The sequence below is a fragment of the Podarcis vaucheri genome, assembly GCF_965113315.1.
Source record: "Podarcis vaucheri genome assembly, chromosome: 9".
NCBI lineage: Eukaryota > Metazoa > Chordata > Lepidosauria > Squamata > Lacertidae > Podarcis > Podarcis vaucheri.
In genome coordinates this window covers 37,031,661-37,055,047 of record NC_138767.1, presented here as the reverse complement: position 1 = coordinate 37,055,047, position 23,387 = coordinate 37,031,661, and the positions used below count along the sequence as shown (strand labels likewise).

General features: G+C 42.8%; 1 protein-coding gene and 1 long non-coding RNA gene across 2 annotated transcripts in view; one reads left to right on the top strand and one right to left on the bottom strand.

Moving 5' to 3' along the window:
- The window catches only part of LOC309540703, a 50,715-nt gene extending 39,188 nt beyond the window's left edge, over positions 1–11,527 (top strand). The window contains exons 3-5 of the long non-coding RNA XR_014223400.1: positions 3,231–3,382; positions 4,798–4,904; positions 10,532–11,527. This is a non-coding gene — a long non-coding RNA (uncharacterized lncRNA). The remainder of the gene's footprint in view (positions 1–3,230; positions 3,383–4,797; positions 4,905–10,531) is intronic.
- The window catches only part of IL15 (interleukin 15), an 82,522-nt gene extending 59,607 nt beyond the window's left edge, over positions 1–22,915 (bottom strand). Inside the window, exon 1 of the mRNA XM_082237781.1 lies at positions 22,841–22,915. The gene's annotated coding sequence lies outside the window, so the exon portion shown is untranslated. The remainder of the gene's footprint in view (positions 1–22,840) is intronic.
- Positions 22,916–23,387: the final 472 nt, after the last annotated feature.

Here is a 23,387-nt window from a genome sequence, read left to right as displayed (position 1 = left end):
ACTTCCAGCACATACCCAGGTTTGGAAAGAGGTTATTGGAGGCTTATTGTCATTTTGTATTACGCTACACAGATAGACAGGTTAAGCTTAGCTGGAGGCCCAGTTTAAGCACTCCAACAAACAGCCAAAGTCCATTGCTTCCACAGCAGGCATGGGAATCATTTATCTAGGAGGGCTCATTATCTCGGGGATAATCTCTTGTGAGGGGCAGATATTGGCAGTGGGTGGGACCAGGGCCAAATATGAGTGAGTAGCTCCACCCCTTTTCTCCCTTCTTTCTCTCTCACACTCTATTTTTTATCTCCTTTTCTCTCCTACTTATCCAGCCAATTATTTACCCTCCTACATCTTTCTTTCGATCCATTTCAGCTTCCCTCCTCCTTGCCAGAGATCTGAACTGTTTGTTTACAGTGGGATTATGCCTACTTCCAGCACCCCAGCTCTTTTCTGTCCCATCTTATTCACCTTCTTTCCCTCTGAGCTCAGTCCAACTGCATGAAATTAGCTCCCCAGGGCAGCACAGGGCTCTTGAGCCACCGTTTTAACACTCTTCCTCTCCTAGTCTTACTCAGAAAGCTGCTGTTTGCTTTACTCCTTAGCGCAGGGGTCGGCAACCTAAGGTCCATGGGCCACGGGAGTCATTAACCACCCCCCGAGCCACCCCCAAACTGAGCCACCCACTTGGCGAGTCCCTGCACGCTGTGCTAAACCAGCGCGGTGCAGGGACTCACTTCCGTGGTGCCGGAAATCGAGTCTGCGCAGACGCAGACTCTGGAAATCTCGGGCTGGCGCGCTCACACATGCACGCGATCTGGCCCACAGAGGGATCTCCACTGGAGCAAACCGGCCCAGGCGAGGTAAACCTTGCCAACCCCTGCCTTAGCGTGTGCTAAGGATCACTTATGAAACTTGTCCTAAGCACCAATAAAACGGCTAGCACATTTAGAAAGCTAAGCAGGGTCTGGTATGGTTTCACTTGGGATGGGGGACCATGTAGATGACCCTCAGGTTCCCTCCCAACTCTGCAATTCTGCTATTCTGTTATAGTTCAGCAGTATATGAATGGTTTAAATAAATAGATAAACTCTGGCCCTGCAACCAGTAAAGGTTCCCTGCTCCTGGCTTACAATATTAAACTGCACCATGCTGCTGCCTCTTTTAAAAATTATCATTGTACATTCCTGTTTTAAGAGAATTATGCAAGATCTGTTATAACGAAAACAAATGTGAGACTGCTTAAACCTCTGACTGGGACGTGTGCATGTGCTGAGCTTTCTGTAAATGAAGATAATTCCTCTCTACCAGGCTTCTCCAACTGATGGTCAACCACACATAAAACCCTGAAGCCTTAAAGCACCCAAGGATCTGATCATGTTGCTGAGAACAGGGAGGGGAATCAAATCTGTCCTGCGCTTCTTCCTGCTGTTTTCCCCCCCAAAGCTCTCCAAGTATCTCATCATGCAGCAGGAAACACCCTTTGCTTCCTCTTGCTGTTTATTTCAAAAACCTCTGCAGGAGTTTATTGAGCTAGAAGAGGCTTAGGAAGACTGGGTAGATTTCCCTTTATCATCAGATCCCTAAATGCCTTAAGCCAGTGGGTTTTTTTTCCTCTGGGTACTCAAGAGTATGCAGTACTGGCATATATATTTTTTTCCAAATGTTAAAAGTGTGGCACTTACTATAACAACTTCATGGTGAGTACTGACACCCTTTTCCCTTTTAAAAAATGCACTTCTTTAAGCTAAAACTTAACATCAAGCTGGGGAAGGTTGAGGGAGAGGAATGATCTTAATTTACAAAAAATATTGACACACACATACCCTAACCTCAGAGGACTAGACAACCCCAAACATTTTTATTATAGTTATTATTGCAGGTCTTGCACAAATCTGCTAATGTGAGTAACAAACGGAGGTAGCGCTGAGGCAACAGAGGCCACTCATTGCAAGGTCAGCACACATGTGGCACCACAGCGCCCTGAAAGAAAATGCACTCAGAAGTTTCCACGCCAGCAATGACTGCAAATGCATTGGCTATTTTTATGTACTGGATTTTCCGCAGTTAGGGGAAATCCATAAAAACAAAGAAAAAACAGGCATTGGGATGGTGATGTCACAAGCAAGGAATTTCTAAGCATCCGAGTGCACAATAAGCTGCTGAGTGTACACACCCTACCTCCACATCCCAGACACAAAGTCAGAACTAAAAGTGCATGCAGTGCGGATAACTCAAGCAAGTGAGCCCAACAGCAGACTTCATGTGCAAGTCATACACACACACACTGCATTTATTATTATTATTATTATTATTATTATTATTATTATTATTATTATCCCACGCATTTAAAAACATAATAAAAACATCCATACTTAAAAGTTTCCCTAAACAGGGCTGCCTTCAGATGTCTTCTAAAAGTCGGATAGTTATTTATATCCTTGACATCTGAAGGAAGGGCCAGTCGTGGAGGAAGGGGCTTCGGTACCCGGGGCGGCATGGCACGTCACACAAGCGAGCGTCCCAAGGGGGAGTTGCTCGTCTGCTGCGATGTCACCCCCCAGCTGGCACCCAAAGCGGACCGCCCAGAAGTGAGTGTTCATGTTTGCGCACATTCTTTGGAACCCAAATGTCCGACGTAGGTTCCGTGGGTTCCACGGAAGCTTCCTGCAGCCAATCGGAAGCTGTGCCTTGGTTTCTGAACATTTTGGAAGTCAAATGGACTTCTGAAATGCATTCTGTTCGACTTCCAAGGTATGATTGTATGCTAGATTTATTTAGGAAATATCTATCATCTATCTATCTATCTATCTATCATCTATCTATCTATCTATCTATCTATCTATCTATCATCTATCTATCTATCTATCTATCTATCTATCTATCTATCTATCTATCTATCATCTATCTATCTATCTATCTATCTATCTATCTATCTATCTATCTGATATTTCTATGCACGCTGCCCTAAACATATTTGTGCATTTTGGGGTCTATTATAAAGCAATTCACAACATGCTCAAAAAGGAATCAGATTTCTTCTCCGTATACATAGTTATGAGGACACAGGTGAACAGATTCGTGCAGTACCTAGCTTATGTACAGATAAACACTCAAAGTTTGACCTTGCTATAGCAACAGTTCAGTTATGCACATTTATACAAAGACACACACCTGACCTGCTAGTTACTAATATGATGGTAATAACACTCCAACAAACCTTGTTTCCCCACTAGGTTCCCAGGCAGATCTTCAAGCCATAGCTTTGAGTCCAGTACAAAGCAAGACAAGCCTCTCTCTCTCCAGCTTCCAGCACCAGCCCAAACTCATACACCACCTGCCTTGACTTATTGTTCTTCCATCCTAGGACCATCCTAGGACCAGCCAGGTAAGAAGGGGAAGGGTCCACCCATCTATCTCTATGGCAACAGAACACACTTCTTAAGATGCTGATGATAGATACTTAGCTGAGTGGTTAAGGCCATTACCTTAACAAAGGAACAGGCTTGACTGGTTCAGCAGGTTTTAACCTCGCAGATGCAGGATCACAGGCCTAAAAGAGACCCAAGGGGTGGCATGGGTTGGCAAACTAAGGCCCAGGGGCTGGATCCAGCCCAATTGCCTCCTGGATCCGGCCTGCAGACGGTCTGGGAATCACCGCATGGATTGCCATGGATCTGATTCTGATTGTTCAGGCTGCGCCATTTCCCCTCCCCTCCCTCAAACACCGCAGCAGCACCTTCTCCCTCCCTCCTCATGGCTTCTCCCCGCCCTGCCTATAGGAGGAAGGGGGCTGGGCTTTGTTGAGCCGCAGTTGGTTGAGTGCCATTTTAAGCAGCCCCTCCCCAGAGCCAGCTCTTTTGCGCTGCTCATCATCCCTCCACCGCTGCCGCCAGCCCCTGCCGCTCGCAAGGCACAGGTAAGTGTCAGTATATGGAAACATCACCGCTGCAGAAAGCCAGTTGGTTGACATCACATGATGCGCCTATCTGTGGGAAAGAAGAATTTCCCAGGACGTTCACAGGCTGGATAAGTCTCTGTGAAGAGTGTAATCTGAAACCTTCCATTTGTGCATGTTCAGGAAGTTTGTCAGACTTGCTAGAAGAACTGAACTGAAAGGACATGTTTTTCTCTAGTGCTGTAATGTCAGAAATAAACATCATGTAAATAGATTTCTGACTTATTTTCTTTCCCCTGCGGAAGCAGGAGAGAGGGGTTGTGCATTTTACCCACTCTTGGGAAAATGTCGCCTATCAAAATCTCCCTGGTCTGTCTGGATGACAGCCAGAGGAGGTTACCGGTAAGCAAGCTCCGAGGGCAGTGAGAGGGGCCAGCCTCTATGGAGGGGGCTTGCAAACCAACAGTAAGCAGCCACCGGGGCTCATCCAGTGCTGTGGAGAAGGGAAGGGAGAGTCATGGGGGGGGATTTTTTCTTCAAAATATAGTCCAGGCCCCCACAAGGTTTGAGGGACAGCCCCCCCTACAGAAAAAGTTTGCTGACCCCTGATCTAGGCTGACCTCCCAAGCCTAGAACAATATACTATACCTGGGAGCTACAGCTCAAGATGCTTGCTGAAATATAAATTTATGGTAGAAAATACCCATTCAGAGGAAAACATTCCCCCTCCCCCGAGCTGTTAAGAGCAGTCCTAGATTTACCTGTACATCAGTCAACACCTGTACATCACTAAATGTCTTGGCCTCTTTTTCCCCTCACTGTGCTAACATTGAGCCAACCGTTTCCACAAGCAGATATTATTGGCTGGAAAATGGATGTCTTTTATCTCTTTAGGAAATCAGCAGCCTAGTTCCTTGGTAAGAGGAGGCTCATTAGTACCAGATGTGAACCCAGAAAGTAAAAATAAGAATGGCAGACTCTGGATTCAAGAGGTATCAAGAGAGTTTGAAAGGTCAGTGCCAGAAGAATGAGAATTGCTGCGACACAATAAAAGAAAGCTAAATGAGTCTGCAAAAAAGAAAGATGAATGTGTGCTGCTGAGGTCTACAAACACAAGAATAGGTCAGATAACAACACAAACTGAGGAATTATTTTCTTATAGCAGCAGTCAATTGCGCCCTGGTGGTTTTCAAACAAAAAAAAAGTGGACAATGATGAACAATACACAAGGTTTCAAGCTTTTGGGCTACATTTTATGAATATTTCACACTTGTCAAATATAGTACAAAGCATCATTTTAAAAATAATAATAAATGGCTTCCTTTGGAAGCAGCGAGTACAACAAAGCAAAGAACATAAGTTGTATCCACATGGGTGAAGTACAGTTTACACATCTCCGAATTACTGAGACAAAACTGTAACAAACCTCCTGTTCAGCTCAAATTACTGAGGCTTTCTTGGAAATGGTGATACTTACAAATGCCTTTTCTTTCATGTCAGTGGGCTACATTTCAAATTCTATATATTTTGTCTTATGTACTGAGTTGAATAGGATCCAAAATGCAGCAGTCTGATTGGTCCTAGAACAATAGGATTCAGAATGCAGCAGTCTGATTGGTCCGCAGGAGCCACCCAATCCAGCTCCAGGTGGAAGTGAATCCACAACCTGATTGGCCTACAGGAAAATCCCGGAATTAGCCAATCACATGGAGCCCATTTGTGTAAATAATGTATATAAAGCAGATATCCTGGGGGAACTTCCATTCCTCCTCACCACTATGAGCTGAACAAGGAGCATGAAATCCACTCTCGACTCCGAGTATATTTCATTTTGGAAAGTTGTTCACCATGTATCTGGACACCTCTTAAAATATCATAACCAACTTTGCATGGTGGTTTGTCAGAGCAAGGGGCAGGTTTTCCTCTATTTTGGGATACAATTGGAAGCCATTTTGGACTAAGATGGCAAGCAGACTGAGCCTTTCTAAACTGCATTGATTGTTTCTTAGCCTACCTGAGCAATGTCAGGTATGAGTCATCCAGTATTATATTTATAAGCTGCTTCATTATCCTATTAACATTACAAAGGTGGCTTTATTTTGCTGTTGTTTAGTCGTTTAGCCATGTCCGACTCTTCGTGACCCCATGGACCAGAGCACGCCAGGCACTCCTGTCTTCCACTGCCTCCCGCAGTTTGGTCAGACTCATGTTTGTAGCTTTGAGAACACTGTCCAACCGTCTCGTCCTCTGTCGTCCCCTTTTCCTTGTGCCCTCCATCTTTCCCAACATCAGGGTCTTTTCCAGGGAGTCTTCTCTTCTCATGAGGTGGCCAAAGTATTGGAGCCTCAGCTTCGCGATCTGTCCTTCCAGTGAGCACTCAGGGCTGATTTCCTTAAGAATGGATAGGTTTGATCTTCTTGCAGTCCATGGGACTCTCAAGAGTCTCCTCCAGCACCATAATTCAAAAGCATCCATTCTTCGGCGATCAGCCTTCTTTATGGTCTAGCTCTCACTTGCATACATCACTACTGGGAAAACCATGGCTTTAACTATGCGGACCTTTGTTGGTAAGGTGATGTCTCTGCTTTTTAAGATGCTGTCTAGGTTTGCCATCGCCTTTCTCCCAAGGAGCAGGTGTCTCTTAATTTCGTGACTGCTGTCACCATCTGCAGTGATCATGGAGCCCAAGAAAGTAAAATCTCTCACTGCCTCAATTTCTCCCCCTTCTATTTGCCAGGAGGTGATGGGACCAGTGGCCATGATCTTCGTTTTTTTGATGTTGAGCTTCAGACCATATTTTGTGCTCTCCTCTTTCATCCTCATTAAAAGGTTATTTAATTCCTCCTCACTTTCTGCCATCAAGGTTGTGTCATCTGCATATCTGAGGTTGTTGATGTTTCTTCCAGGGATCTTAATTCCGGCTTGGGATTCATCCAGCCCAGCCTTTCGCATGATGAATTCTGCATATGAGTTAAATAAGCAGGGGGACAATATACAGCCTTGCCGTACTCCTTTCCCAATTTTGAACCAATCAGTTGTTCCATATCCGGTTCTAACTGTAGCTTCTTGTCCCACATAGAGATTTCTCAGGAGACAGATGAGGTGATCAGGCACTCCCATTTCTTTAAGAACTTGGCATAGTTTGCTGTGGTCAACACAGTCAAAGGCTTTTGCATAGTCAACGAAGCAGAAGTAGATGTCTTTCTGGAACTCTCTAGCTTTCTCCATAATTCAGCGCATGTTTGCAATTTGGTCTCTGGTTCCTCTGCCTCTTCTAAATCCAGCTTGCACTTCTGGGAGTTCTCGGTCCACATACTGCTTAAGCCTGCCTTGTAGAATTTTAAGCATAACCTTGCTAGCGTGTGAAATGAGTGCAATTGTGCGGTAGTTGGAGCATTCTTTGGCACTTCCCTTCTTTGGGATTGGGATGTAGACAAGTTTTCCAAATTTGCTGGCATATTGAGTGTAGCACCTTGACAGCATCATCGTTTAAAATTTTAAATTGTTCAACTGGAATATCATCACTTCCACTGGCCTTGTTATTAGCAATGCTTTCTAAGGCCCATTTGACTTCACTCTCCAGGATGTCTGGCTCAAGGTCAGCAACCACACTACCTGGGGTATACGAGACATCCATTTCTTTCTGGTACAGTTCCTCTGTGTATTCTTGCCACCTCTTCTTGATGTCTTCTGCTTCTCTTAGGTCCTTTCCACTTTTGTCTTTTATTATGGAAATCTTTGTATGAAATGTTCCTTTCATATCTCCAATTTTCTTGAACAGATCTCTGGTTTTTCCCATTCTATTGTTTTCCTCTATTTCTTTGCATTGCTCGTTTAAGAAGACCATCTTGTCTCTCCTTGCTATTTTTTGGAAATCTGCATTCAATTTCCTGTATCTTTCACTATCTCCCTCGCATTTTACTTGCCTTCTCTCCCCCACTATTTGTAAGGCCTTGTTGGACAGCCACTTTGCTTTCTTGCATTTCCTTTTCATTGGGGTGGTTTTAGTTGCTGCCTCTTGTATAATGTTACGAGCCTCCATCCATAGTTCTTCAGGGACTCTGTCCACCAAATCTAAATCCTTAAAGCTGTTCCTCACTTCCACTGTGTATTCATAAGGGATTTGACTTAGATTGTATCTTACCGGCCCAGTGGTTTTTCCTACTTTCTTCAGTTTAAGCTTGGATTTTGCTATAAGAAGCTGATGATCTGAGCCACAGTCAGCTCCAGGTCTTGTTTTTGCTGACTGTATAGAGCTTCTCCATCTTTGGCTGCAGATAATATAATCAATTTGATTTCGATGCTGCCCATCTGGTGATGTCCATGTGTAGAGTCGTCTCTTGTGTTGTTGGAAAAGAGTGTTTGTGATGACCAGCTTGTTCTCTTGGCAGAACTCTGTTAGCCTTTGCCCTGCTTCGTTTTGAACTCCAAGGCCAAACTTGCCAGTTGTTCCTTTTATCTCTTGACTCCCTACTTTAGCATTGCAATCCCCTATAATGAGAAGAACATCCTTCTTTGGTGTCATTTCTATAAGGTGTTGTAAGTCTTCATAGAACTGGTCAATTTCAGTTTCTTCAGCACCAGCGGTTGGTGCATAAACTTGGATTACTGTGATGTTAAAAGGTCTGCCTTGGATTCGTATCGAGATCATTCTATCATTTTTGAGATTGCATCCCAGTACAGCTTTTGCCACTCTTTTGTTGACTATGAGGGCCACTCCATTTCTTTTACGGGATTCTTGCCCACAGTAGTAGATGTGATGGTCATCTGAACTGAATTCGCCCATTCCCGTCCATTTTAGTTCACTGATGCCCAGGATGTCAATATTTATTCTTGCCATCTGATTTTTGACCACATCCAACTTACCCAGGTTCATGGTTCTTACATTCCAGGTTCCTATGCAATATTTTTCTTTACAACATTGGACTTTCCTTTCGCTTCCAGGCATATCCGCAACTGAGCGTCCTTTCGGCTTTGGCCCAGCCGCTTCATCAGCTCTGAATCTACTTGTACTTGTCCTCTGCTCTTCCTCAGTAGCATGTTGGACGCCTTCCGACCTGAGGGGCTCATCTTCCAGCGTCATAACTTTTATATGCCTGTTGTCTTTGTCCATCAAGTTTTCTTGGCAGGAATACTGGAGTGGCTTGCCAGTTCCTGCTCCAGGTGGATCACGTTTGGTCAAAACTCTCCACTATGACCTGTCCATCTTGGGTGGCCCTGCACAGCATAGCTCATAGCTTCTTTGAGTTATTCAAGCCCCTTCACCATGGCAAGGCAGTGATCCATGAAGGGGGGCTTCATTTTACTGTTTTCAGTATCTACTAAAATACTTTTGTTTTGGCAAGCCTACCCAGACATGTAATTTTATTATGTATATTTGGGGAATTTTTTAAGCCTTTTGGTTTCTTATGACTATTTATACTATTTTATGTAAGCAGCTTACTTGATTTATGTAATTTGATTAAGTGGTCCATAAATCTTGTTAAATAAGTAAAATAAATACCTCCTAAGTGGTGCACGACAAACGAACAAAAATCCAGTCAAAGGAAATAGCACACATACACATATATACAAGATTGAGCAGCAAAGAAAACATTAACTAAATCAGCAAAAAGAACAAGCATCAGCAGAAAAACAATACAGTTCACTGGGACCTGCGGGGAGGAATGTCTTCACTAGCCAGCAAAAGATGAATAAAGAAGGGCTCAGAGGAGCCTCCCTTGGGGAAAGTAGTTCCATCCACAGTGTAAATTCTGCAACCCAGAAGGCTTGGCCTAGTCACACTCAACCCACACATTTAAAGTACATGGTTTTCCCCAAAGAATCATAAGAATAGTAGTTTGTTAACGGTGCTGTGAACTGTAGCTCTATTGAGGGGTAAACTGCAGTTCCCAGTACTGTACAGTCGTACCTTGGCTCCTGAACACCTTGGGAGTTGAACGTTCTGGCTCCCAAGCGATTGAAAGCCAGAAGTGAGTGTTCCGGTTTTCGAACGTTCATTTGGAAGCCAAATGTCCGACGGGGCTTCCACGGCTTCCGATTGGCTGCAGCAGCTTCCTGAAGCCAATCAGAAGCTGCGCTTTGGAAGTTGAACCTTTCAGAAGTCAAACAGACTTCCAGAACGGATTCAGTTCGACTTCTGAGGTACGACTGTATTTGGGGGTGGTGGGGTGTCAGGTATTTTTAATGTGCTTTAAATGTATGGTGCGGCCAACAACACTTGAAGCATTGGTGTGATATAGAAGAAGCCCTCCTGTAAATCATATGAAGACAGGCAGACACTTAATATTCTAGTCCCAAGTACTAAGGGATGTGGAGGTAACAACCAGCACTTTAAATTAGGCTTGGAAACAAACTGGGCACTAATTAGATGCAAAATGATATGCAAAAAAACCCAAACCAAAGCAACATAAATTATACATATAAAAGAGTCAAACCCTGTGCAGTACTATATTTCTGCCACATGGTTTTATAAATATATTAATACATAAATAGTTTGTATGCCGTGTTGTATGTATCTGTTTATTTGCTGGTTGCTTTTGGAAACTGAGCATACATGCATACGATATATGAATAATATTGTACATATAATAGCGCACGCACATATATATAATATGAGATCATTCTTTCTTATTTCAGTGGAACTGTGAAAAATATATGGCTAAGTCTGACATCAAGATATTCAGAAAATTCCAGGCATGACCTCATTCAGCTGAACCTTCTTGAACACATGAAGAATGGAAGTGGAGCCCGTGGGAACAAGGACACTAGACTTGTATGTGGCCTCCTGCCCTTCTCCCTCACTTGAACCCCATTCAGACGCCCAACGGTCGCTCTAGAGACCAAGCATTATTCCCAAGCCACTTAATCAGCATTTGGAAAAGACAGGGGCTAGGTTCCAAAGCAAAGGTAGGCACCTTTTAAGGCCCTTGATTTCAGGGGACTTAATTTCACCAGTCTTCAGATTGTGGTCATGAATTGTAATTGGCTACTTAAGGCAGAAAAAAATGATTGTGGTATGGTTTGGCCATGCGTAGTAATGCAGGAGGATGTTACATTATTCATTCCTTAATCCTAGACTTCCTATGAAAATGAAGTCCTGGCTCACTTTCCAGGAGGCTCTACCAATGTTGGGTTCATAAGGACACATATAACCAGCATAGCAGTGAAATAGAAAGAAGCTGCTGATATTTGCAGCCTCTTCAATTGGCGAGCAAATTTGTTGCTTGTCTTCATTGCCAGCCTCCAGCCAGCCTCCTCTAAAATATGGTGACATCTTTTTTTATGCAAAGTGAGAGCAGCTAACTGCCATCTCCCCTGCATAAATGTGTCCCACACAATACATCAATTATCGGTAAAAAGTGGCTGATATAAGAACCCTGTTGAATATACTAGCACTCTCTGTAACAAAAAAAATACATGTAAAAATTCATTGGTGCTTCTGTAAGGTCGCTCATCTTTGATTTAACAGATGTGGGAAAGGCCAAGAAAGTTGGTAAATCAACTGTCAATGAGAGGGAAGAAATTGTTGAGAGAAGCAAAGATTCTCTGTTACACTAAAATTAAAAAAAAAGTTGAGCTATTGAAGTTCTCTTGTATCAAATATAGAGTGCCTATTGCCTTGCAATTACCATATTCTCTGGCCTCTTTCCTCGTTTATCATACACACAAGGTGATTATTCTGAGCTCTGCAATTCAGCATGCTGTATTTTCAGGAACTAGGTTGCCAAGCCATGTCTGAGGAGCCTCCAGAGCCTTAAACAGCCGCATGGCAGGGAGAAGTTTGGCAAATAGTTGCTTTGCTAAAAACTTAGCCACCAGATGTCAAGGAAATAAACAACTATATGACTTTTCGAAGACATCTGAAGGCAGCCCTGTTTTGGGAAGTTTTTAATGTTTGACGTTTTATTCTGTTTAATATTCTGTTGGGAGCTGCCCAGAGTGGCTGGGGAAAGCCAGCCAGATGGGCGGGGTATAAATAATAAATTAATAAATTATTATTAGTATTATTAGTATTATTATCATCATCATCATCATCATCATCAGAGAGAAGGGTATGTGTGAACCACCCTGTGATCTTCAGATGAAGGTAGGTGTACAAATGAATGAATGAATGAATAAAATAAATAACTGTTTCCCGATAGTTATGTATTTGGAATTGTTGTTGCTGTCATGTTTAATAGAGTAACATCCAGCCAGGTGAACTCTCATCTGCAATCTGGAGGGATGCAGCCCCTATTCAGGTGCTTCCATGAGCGACTACTCAACAGTAGGGGTTCCTTCTTAGAAGAGCATCCTCAGCTCGCAATTGTTCTCTCCAAGTACCTTTCTTTGGTCAAACTCCAACAGCCTCCCCGTGCGCCATTCAAAGTGGCCTTTTGGCAAAGCACATTGCCAAACAGGATGATATATCATTGTTTATTTTGGGGGTGCGTGGGAGCATGCTGGGCATAACAAGAAAACGTATTATTTTTAGAGAAGGCATTGACAAACTATTCTCCACTTTCATGCTTCAGGATTCCTTGTCCCTTTTAATAAACAACAACAACAACAGTAGAGAAGGCACAGAGATGTTCTGCATACAAATCAGGAGAGCAGCAGCAAAGATCTTTCATCCCTGCCCTTAATCTTCATGGCACTTTATTGCTCCAAAGACACAGAATATAATTCTTTTATTATTTCCCAAATTACAGTATGCTACGCATGCAAATTTGGCTTCCTAGAGAAAAAGTTGTTTATTTGTGGTGGGCAAATGCTGTTTCCCCTTCGTCGTGTGGGAGGAAAGGTTGGTGCTTTTGCACCCGAGGCACTCAGCTCCTGTAACAATGATACAACTGGAAATGAGAGAATCTCCTCTGGGCAAGCAGCTCATGATAGCGAAGCCAATTCATTTTCAATATCAGCGATATTTAGTTCTTCTCTTGTTTTTTGCAAACTTGATTTCCCCCTCAATATAGTTTTGCTCCCTGAAAAATCAAAAACAGTTCAATAATAAAGGGCACCAAACAGAGCACTTACCTTATGTGCCTTTCCAAATATCCTCTTACTGTATTTTGTTTACCGTATTTTGCGCCCCATAAGACGCTCCGGCCCATAAGACGCACCTAGTTTTTTGGGGGGGAAATAAAGGGGAAAAAATTATTTTCCCCCCCCAGGTGCGGGGCTGGAAGAACCAGGTCGGGGAACAGTGGGAAGGCACGCTCTGCCTCCCAGCTGTCCCCCGAGCTTGTGGGGCTGGCGATGGAGAGAAGTGCACCAGTCCCGGGAGGGCAGGCAGCTCTGTGCCGCCATCCCGAGCGGGGCGGGACTTAGCGCCCTGCTCGGGATGGCGGCGCAGAGCTGCGCTGGTCCCAGGACCGCAGGCAGCTCTGTGCGGCCACCGGGAGCGGGGCGGAGCTTCTCCCCCGGCTCCCAGTGGCCGCGCAGAGCTGCGCTGGTCCCGGGATTGCAGGCAGCTCTGTGCAACCCTCGGAGCCGGTCTCCCGAGGGTTGCGCAGAGCTTCCTGAAGCCTGGAGAGCGAGAGGGGTCGGTACGCACCGACCCCCCTTGCTCTCCAGGCTTCAGCGAAAGCCTGCATTCGCCCCATAAGACGCAGGCACATTTCCCCTTCATTTTTGGAGGGGAAAAAGTGTGTCTTATGGGGCGAAAAATACGGTATTTAGAAGCATTTATAAACCAATTAGCATTTTTAGAAATCTAGCGGGTCTGTATAGGGGCAGGCAGTTTTTCAGGTAACCTGATCCCAAGTTGTTCATGAATTTATATGTTCAGAACAAGACCTTGAACATGACCCAGGAGCTGATTTGCACCCATTGCAGTTCCCTCAGCACATGTGAAAGATGCGAGCATCCAGGAGTTTTATTTGCTTATTTATTCAGACTTAAGTTGCACCAGTTGGTATTGCTTAGTTCCTTCTGTTTCTGTGGTGGAAGCTGTATTTTGTGGTTTCCACTTTTCAATTTAACACCGAAATTGCCATTAACGGCTGTGGCAAGACTGTTGTTTACTTGCTTGGCTGCAGTAGTTTCTACCATTGACCACCTATGCTGAACAGAACATCTAAGACTCATGGTAACTCTATCTAGCCACTCACTGAGCTTCTGCGTAGCATGCCTTGCAACCACAATAGCTGCTAGCACAAATCCATACAGGATGGCACAGGTTAAAAAGGAAAGGAAAGCTCTTCAGATTGCTTCCCCAACATGATGCTGCCACCCCATGCTAGCTAGCAGAATGCCCAGTCCCACACAATTCCCATAAGCATCATGCTTTAAAAAGTGCTGTGGACCCAATCCATGCACTGCTCGTGCACACAATAAATTCATTTCTGTGATCATGGAATTGTAAAATTGGAAGAGACCCCCAGAGTCATCAAGTCCAATCCCTTACAAAGCAGGAATCACAGCTAAAGAATCCTTGGCAGATGGCCATCCAACCACTGCTTTAACACCTCCAAGGATGGAGAGTCCACCACTTTCCAAGGTAGTCCGTTCCACTGTTGAACAGCTGCGATTGTCAGAAAGTTATTTCTAATGTTTAGGCATAAGGTAATCTCCTTTCTTGTAATTTGAATTTATTGGTTTGGGTCCTCCCCTCTGAAGCAGCAGAAAACAAGCTCGCTCCACCTTCCATGTGACAGCCCTTCAGATATTTGAAGATGGTGCTACATATGAGTACAGGATATATAAAGCAAAAAGCTGCTTTTTATAAAAAACAACCACAACCAAAAACCTGTGAAATTCATATCCACTGTTGACATAATATTGGCTGAGTTAATCAATACCAGCCAATGCGCACAGTAAGATGTTATTATCTCCCAGCCTCTTGAGAGTCATAGTTTGTCTGTCAGAGATGTGTGGGCAGTCCGGCAAGGGAAAGGGCTTCATCTATTGCCAAGAATAAATCAACATTCTTTTTCAGCATCTAGCATACAGTTGTGCAAACTCCTGTCTTCTAGTGGCAAGAGACTCCAGAAGTGCCTGCACTTATACAGGTTTGGGCTTCGTTGAAATGAAGGTCAATGGAGACTGTAGTGTCTTCAGGATATATGTGTTGGGTTGAAATAAACTTCAGCTTAGAGCGGTTTGCCAGACTCATGTGCAGAAGCAAAACTTCCCATCATATATGGTTTGATTTACACCTACACACAGCCCGAACGTAGGATGGAGGAGCTCAAATCATCAACACTCCAACAGATCTTGTTTCCCTATTAGGTTTCCAGGGAAGCCTCAAGTCACAGCTTTATGTCCTGCACAGAACATGACACATCTCTGTGTCTCTATCTTCCAGCACCAGCCAAACCTGACACACACAGCCCCATTTGGCCTATTGCTCTCCGTCATAGGATGACATGGCATCCAGCCAGGTGAGGTGGGGAAATGCCCACCTGTTTGTCTCTTTGGCAACAGAGCTCACTCTTTGGACATGTAAATAGCTGTACAAAACTGGCTGGCTAAGGCCATTACATGAACAAAGAAACTGCTCTCACTGGTTCAACAGTTTCTTCCACTGCATTCCAAAACTTTACCAGATACAGAATCACAAGCTTGGAAGCAACCCACGGATATAACCCAGGCTGACCCCCAAACCTGCTTCTAAAAGAAACCTGTAAAATTCCACACTGTTGACTCATGGCTCGCCCACACTTCCACTTGTGCCTAGTCGAAAACGTACAGGTGTGATTAACCACTTGACCCATGATTTCTAGCCATGGATCCAAGCTGTTTCCCCCTTGCCCCACTCCTTTCCAAGGGAAAACCCACTCTTTAATGCCTCATATCTTCCAAATAAGTATGCAAAGGATTACAGATCTGGAGCTAGAAGTGTCCCACACATACTTTTCTTACAACTGAGATTCAGAAGGCCACATTTTGCTTACCTCCAAGAAAAGTTGCATCTCTGAGCTGCTGTCTGTGAACATGGCTGCAGCCATTCACACTGCCACATGACATGGATGATGGTGACCTGTCTTGAAATCCAAACAGCATTTATGTTTATGCCATTGTGGAGGTGCTGATGGAGGAACATTCTGCAAGACTTCTCTCTAGCCCCTGCTGAGAGAGCTCTTTATTCCCCATATATCTAATCACGAATCAGTTTAAACTTCAAAAGGTACTTAGGTAAAGATATACAAGTAGGTTAATGATTAAAATGATCTGATGCAAATCTCTGGGACTTAGATATAGATCTAAGCACTTGGTGCATGTATGATATATAGATATAGAGACAGATAGATAGATAAAGCACACACACATAACTTGTACTTCAAAGAAAAGCAGTATTAAAGTTCTCACAAGGAAGATAATTGCTTGAAAGCCTGGGAAAGGAGGCGGGGGGGGAGGGGGGAGAATCATCAGTCCCCACCAGCAGCAGATGAATTTTACAATTTTACTTCCTCATAAACACTCAAGAGAAGGAGCAATGTATTTGCAAGCAATGAGCCGCACTTTTTCATTAACTTCTTGTCAGCCACTGTTTTCAAAGATCCTCATTTGTCCTCAGAGAGTTTAGCTTTACATGCAGCTCCACTGTAGTCACCTGCTGAGCTTGGGCAGAATTGGTAAGAAAGAGAGACATCTAAAGGCACGTCAAGGAAATGAGCTGCTGCCACACAGATCCATTGCCTCTCGCCTGCTTTCAGCAACCCCTTTTAAATGATAATCAGAGGAGGCTTCATTGTTTCACCAGAAGTGAAGCAGATTCACACAAAATAAGCCGCGTTGTACCTTGTAACGGAAAGACAAGGCAATGACTTGAACAACTCAGCTTCATCTCCTGAGATGCATCAAACAAATGACACCTTTTGAGCTGTGATCCCCTTTTAATTTTACAGACTGCTCATCACCATGCACGGAGCACTTTATCATCCTTACCTCTTTTATTTTCACAAATTCACATTGAAATGAGTCACCACTGTCCCCAATGGACAGCTGGGACAGAGTTGGAGGGTCTCCCCTGCCATTTCCATGCATGGAAGCTAACCCAACTAGCAGTTAAGTCCTATAAATGCTGGAGTGACAACAGCATCATCTCCCACCCCTGAGGGCAGAAGCCCCATGGGAGATTTGGGGGCTCACAGGAACATTAGATGAATTTGTGGGGGTGGGTGAAGTGTTTGGACTTTCTTGTTTCCCCAATTATATCATTAGGAATGGTAAGAGGACTTCAGAATTTCGTTCCTAATTGCACCAAGGAGAGTTTGCCCAAAATAAACGAATCTCCCTAGCACAGAACCTGAAATTTTCTTTCTCCCAGGAAGCAGGGAGATTCAACAATATAATCAACATAGGTTGAGGTTAGCGGGATGTTGCAACCTCCTTGACAACTTTGGGAATGGGAGGGTGGAAGAGGCAATGCAATCTAACAGAACTAAATTGCAGCACTTTAGAAATAATTCAGATGCAAAAATTCTCCTCCTTCCTGTAGCTATTACACCCCTTAAAGGTTTGTTGTATATTTAGCAAAGCAGCTTGAACTGTAATGGATAATTTAGTTTCAAATGATCTAGCAAACAGGAAAAATGGAAAGGCAAAACCAAAAGAAAAGGACATTTGTTTAAGCATTCATGTGTTACCTAATTTTGTTTTAATTGACTTTTTGAAGAACACTGTATATTCCTTTCCTCAGAAATGCAAGCTGGAGCATTATATAGCAGCATCATTATGAAAGTTGTTTTATGCAAATTAGCGGTCACAGCTCGTGCACATTCTGTCAGTCTCAAAGAAAGGAGGAGGAGGAGAAACTGTGAGTTGGAGCCTCAGCAAGATCAATCCAGCTCATTCATTACTTTTCCCATGTAGTGCTTTATCTAGATAGGTAGATATTAATATCTATGTGCATGGTACTGTACTGCAAGGGTGGAGAACCTGTCACCCTCCAGATGTTGAACTCCAATTCCCACCACCCCTCACTCCAATCCCGGTGGACTAGGGTTAGTGGGAGTTGTAGTCCAGCAACATCTGGAGAGTCACAGGTTCATCACCTCTGCTTTACAATGTATGCAATGATAGGTAACATGAGAAGAATATGTGATTATTTCATTTACATATACCTAGAGTTTGTTATGCTATGGTTTGGGGTTTTGCTTGTTATTCTTAAAGCTTCATGAAACAGATGAGCACTATTCTCATAACTTAATTCAAATATTTAGTCAATATTGGAAGCCATAGCCAAATATGAAGAGGAATCGGTTGCCTGCGTACATGTTGCTTCACGAATGTAAACTCTTTATTCGGCATCAAAGAACATGCCTTCTGGATTAAGTAAGTATAGGAACATATTGACAACTGCATGTGCTGAAACTCTGTAAGAGTATAGGTCATAAATTGCAGCTTGGTTCTGTTTAATGCGTTTTCTTTTCAGGCTAATCAATATTGACACATCAATAAAGACAATTGAATGCTTGCTTTTAATATTTCAAAAGTCTGCTGTCTTTATTGACTTTGTACCTGTCATACTCAAGACAACAAGAAAACAGTCCCAGCTGGTGAGATTATTTGAAGTACGTTATATTACCAAAGGCAGGCAAAACAGTTTTTCTGATGTCACCACATTGTTTTACAGTTTATTAGTTTTACAATCTATGGTTACTTCTGAGCCATACAAAAGGCAAATAAATTTCATCTGAAAGTGCATCTTAATTCTTGAGTTCTTGTTTAATTTGCTGCCTTAATATAATGCCAATATAAACCCAACTTAATACTATGCCATTCCTTTTTAAGAAGCTACTTATTTATTTGGTAATTATCTTTTCCCATGACCATTAAAGGAGAGCAGAATCTTGCTTACTAAAATAAAATTCATTTTTTTTCCAGAATTCTGTATACAAACCAGTTCTGGGTGTGGGAGCTGCATTGTACATGAAATCTATGGAAACATTTCTATAGCATTACCCTACCATTCATTTGAAGAGAAGCTGAACGATACCCAGTGCTCTAGGTTAGCATATACTGCCTTGCACCAGGTTGTGGCATATAACTTATCATATACTGCCTTGCACCAAGATAACCAAAAGACAATTTACAAAATAAAAATCAATACAATAAAGCCGAAGAGCAATAACAAATTAAAAATATGCAAAAAAGATGTGCGCCCTTCCTATCAGTCTGATCGAACTGACTTGAAGGATGCATGCCTGAACATTGCATCCTCCTCACACTGCCCTGTCAGTGCCCCCCTGAAAAATGTGCCCGGGGCCATTGCTCTGGCAGCCCCCCACTGCCCTTCTGTGGTTAGTAAAGAAGGGAATGAGGTTTTGTTTCCCATGATCAGATGCTTTTAGTTTGGGGCTCCCAAGATCTCTTAGCTTAGGTCCTCCAGTTGCTTTAATCTGAGTCTGGTTCCATGCAAATAAACTGGCACCACTTGCAGGAAAAGATTTATCACTCCCTCCTCTTAAATATGCAGTAGACCTGGTCTGTTAACATTCACCCTCTGCAACCCAAATTAGAAGGCTGTTTACCTGGTAGAGTCCATAAAATGAATCAATGTGAAGAGCTAGTGTGGGTTATGTATCATGTAACATCAAGATAAGAAGATATAGTATATAAAAACAAAACAAAACCCCTGGTAAGATATTGGCACCATGGTCAATAGCATCGCTTGCAGACACTGAGGGTGATGTGCTGAGCTGCTGCTTGTGGGCTTTCCATGGGTAGCTGGTTGGCCACTGTAAGAGCAGAGCGCTGGACCAGGTGGGTCTTTGGCCTGATCCACCAGGCTATATGGGTTGAACGTAATCAGATAGGTGAGGGATGCATGGATGGGTGGAGGTTCAAGCATGATTACTTCATGCAGGGTGATTAAAATGTATGGAACATACCTTTAATTCACATTGGGATATGGATTCATTACATTTATTTACATTTCCTCTTGGTTACCATGTGTGGGACCTTCTCCCATTTTCACCCTCACAACAACCACCCTGTGGGTTAGGCTAGGCTGAGAGAGGGAGTATGCCTGTCCCAAGATCACACAGTGGAGTAACTTAACTAAAAACTACAAGTGGGTTTACAGATATAAGGTGATATTCAGTGCTCCCGTTCCACTAGCACAAGAGATGGTGCACCTGCAGAATGGAACTGTCTACTCCTGTTCCCTGAAACAGCAGCAGCAGCACCCCTGCACCCTCAAAATTAGCTCCAGGGGGTTGGGGACTCTCGAGAGAAGAATTTGGGGTGGGGTGTGCAGGCAAAAGAAAAGAAACAGAAATGCTGCTATGCCACTGAGGCTGCTTTAGTTACAACCCAAATACAGGTACGGTAAGTCATTTTTGCAGTTTTCATCCATTCAATGGGGTTTTGACCTCATCCAGAAAAAAGCAAAGCGTGGTTAAGGTTGCTGGCATATAGAAGTTTTGCAAACTCATCAGCATTACTTATTTATGTCACAAAGGGAAAAATGTCACCCATTTGCTCATCTTTCTCCAGTTCTGACACTTCCTCAGGCACTGGTGGCGGGTCAGGATTAATTAGCTCACTGGTGTATTGATGCCACAGTTCCTTAGGCTATCCCTGCTTCAGATTGCTGCGCTACAGAGCATAGAGTGACAGCTATTGAAATTAAATGAATGTCACTTTTATCTCATGACCCTCCTCTTTGCTTCTTGAATGATTTTGTTAAAAAAAAAACCTAGAGGGGAGATACTGAATCGCAAACAAGTATCATTTGCAATCATTTTACCATTGATTAAAACACACGTCAATATTAGCAGTCTCTAGTTACCTAAGCATCTAACACCCCAATTAATAAATGTGTCAGCTCCTGTTCTCTGTCTTTTGTAATTAAGTTCCATCAGGCATCCTCTTTCTGCTATTCATCCATCCTACCATCATTGGCTGTCTCAGCAGAATTCAGAAAGAGTGATGTGGATTTGGAAACGGCTCTGCAGAGGCATCCCAATCACTCATTCTGCCATCATCAGAAATGCAGAGAACGGTGGCCTAGCAAAGGGTTTCTCTGCAGTAGCCCTAAATTGTGGTACTCTCTCTCCCCACAAAGGTGGGTCTAGCATCTTCCCTATACAGCTTCCATCTTAAAGAGACACCAGTTAACAGTTCTTGAATTTTTTTTGTGGGAGCCACCTCTAATGGCTTGTTTAATCTCTACTTGTGTTGCTGTTTGATTAGAATCATGTTATAGTTGTATATAAACTGCTTTATTTGCTTTTAGTTATATGATTATATTGCTTCAACCCACCCTAGAACCTTATGGTGGAGCTACCACAAAAAAGGTCCTTTTTCTGGTTGTTGCCCAATATACTCCTACAGGGAATGGTACAACCACGAGGGTCTCCCTTGATGACCTTAGTGAGTGGGCTGGTTTGTATGGAAGATGTTCTCTCAGATAACCTGGTCCCAAGTTGTATAGCTGTTTATAGGTTAATACCAAAATCTTAACCTAGGCCAAGTAACATTTCAGCAGCCAAAGCAGCACCTTTAAACCATGGTGTTCTATGTCCACAGCTAGACATGCAGTTAGATAACTTAGCCATTGCATTCTGTGCTAGTGGCACCTTCTGGAACCGAGGTAAAGCAATGACCTGACACAGAATAAAGCCAGATTTCTATGTTGATGTCATAACTTACAATCATAGAATTGTAGAGTTGGAAGGGGCCATGAGAGTCATCTGGTCCAACCACTGGCAATGCAGCAATCTTTTTGCCCAGCATGGTGCTTGACCCAACAAGCCTGAGATTAAGAGTCTCATGCTGTTGCTATAAACTCCCTCCTGTGGAAGGTTTGTCAGCCCCTTCTTAACCAACCTCTCAACACTTGGTGAAGAATGCCTTATTCTAGACTTCTTTTAGTAGTAGCTAGCTTACTTGCCTGAGCAGTACATTATCCTGATTTGACTCTCCTGCTTTGATTGTTGTTAACTGTAATGCTGTTTTAATGGGAACGTATATTACATATATTAATTATGGATGTTTTAATGTATTCAGTTTACTATGCATTTTAATTAGAGGTAGCTGTATTTCTATAATTGGTTTTGCTGTTGGCTTTGATTTGTTTGTGAACCACCTTGATATTTCTTCTTGAAATGAAAGGCAGTATATTATTTTCCTAGTAATAAGATTATTAATACTATTGTGTCATTGATCCTTTTGCTCGGCTCTATTGCCAATTTTAGTTACGTTGCCTTGCCTAGACTGCTAAAAAATGTATTTTGGAACGTTGACCTTTTTCAACTGTTATTTTTATTAGATTTTTAATTTTTGTTTTAAATGTTTCATTGCACACCACTTTTAAGAGCATTTGGGGAGGAGGTGACTCATAAATTCCAATACAAATAAGTCAACCCAACGGATTCAAGACTTGCAGACAAATCCACCAGGCACTATATCTCTACAACCCCATGGAAACTGCTTGGCTTATATACAAATATACAGGAACTACCGTAAGAAAAAACTGTTACTTACACCTTTCTAAAACAGTATCCGCAGAGCGCCATAGACATATTGAGATAGAAACTTTGCATCAAATAGACTGGGACTTTCCGGTTCATTTCCTCCCTAGGTAATTCTACAGCCTCTGTTGTCAAGAATGCACCACAAGTACATCCGATAAAAATAGAAACAAGATGCTAGGAAATGGGGACATGTGGCCATAGGGAATATGCTTGTTTGTCCCAGTCACATCTCTAGTTCCTTTAATGGGCCTGGAATGAACACAACATGTCTTCACCTGCAAGAACACTGTATCTTCAGGCAACTCAGAATGGCGCATTTCTCCATGAAAGCAAACCCTAATGACCATTATCTGTAAGAAAACTGATGCCTGATGTTAAGAACTTCAGGCATAAACACAGCAAGCAGAATTAAGTAACTGTCACAATTGTATGGAAGAAGTTTCCATAAGTAGCAAAGGGAGGGAGTGGGGCGGATGTGACTAATGATTTTAAGATTATTATTTAATTGGGAATAAGTTAAAAGGATGAGGCAACTTACCATTTTATCTAAGCGATGGTATATACTCTGTGAAAGACAAGTGCATGTTATTTCCCTCCTCAGTGCAGTTAATTCTATCAATCCACTTCAATATTTGTACTGTTGCTATCTTCACTATATTATGCTCAAAACCAAGAACACAAACAAGTTGTTGTTTATATGTTGGGTAGCGACTTGGTTGCAAAATCCATGCTTTCACTTCCTAGTATAGTCTATAAATGGAATGTGCTGTGTGTTATGGCTTCAGCTCATTTTATTTACAGGCTGCCATGGCAAAAGCAGAAGAATAAATAGCTAAAAGGAACTTATCCTAGAGGGAGATAATCAGTGTAAGAATATCTCAAAGAAAAATTCAACAATCCTTTACATTGATTAGGATAATTCATTCTTTTACATCAACAGCCCTTGGCTCAGCCAGTGACAAAAATGTTATCTCGTAATTGGAAAATTGAACCTAGAATATTGTGGTAATTTAATTCCAGGGAGTTGGGGAGAAAAATAGAACATAGAAGGTGAACTAGCAATTTATTAGCACTTTTGGAGATGT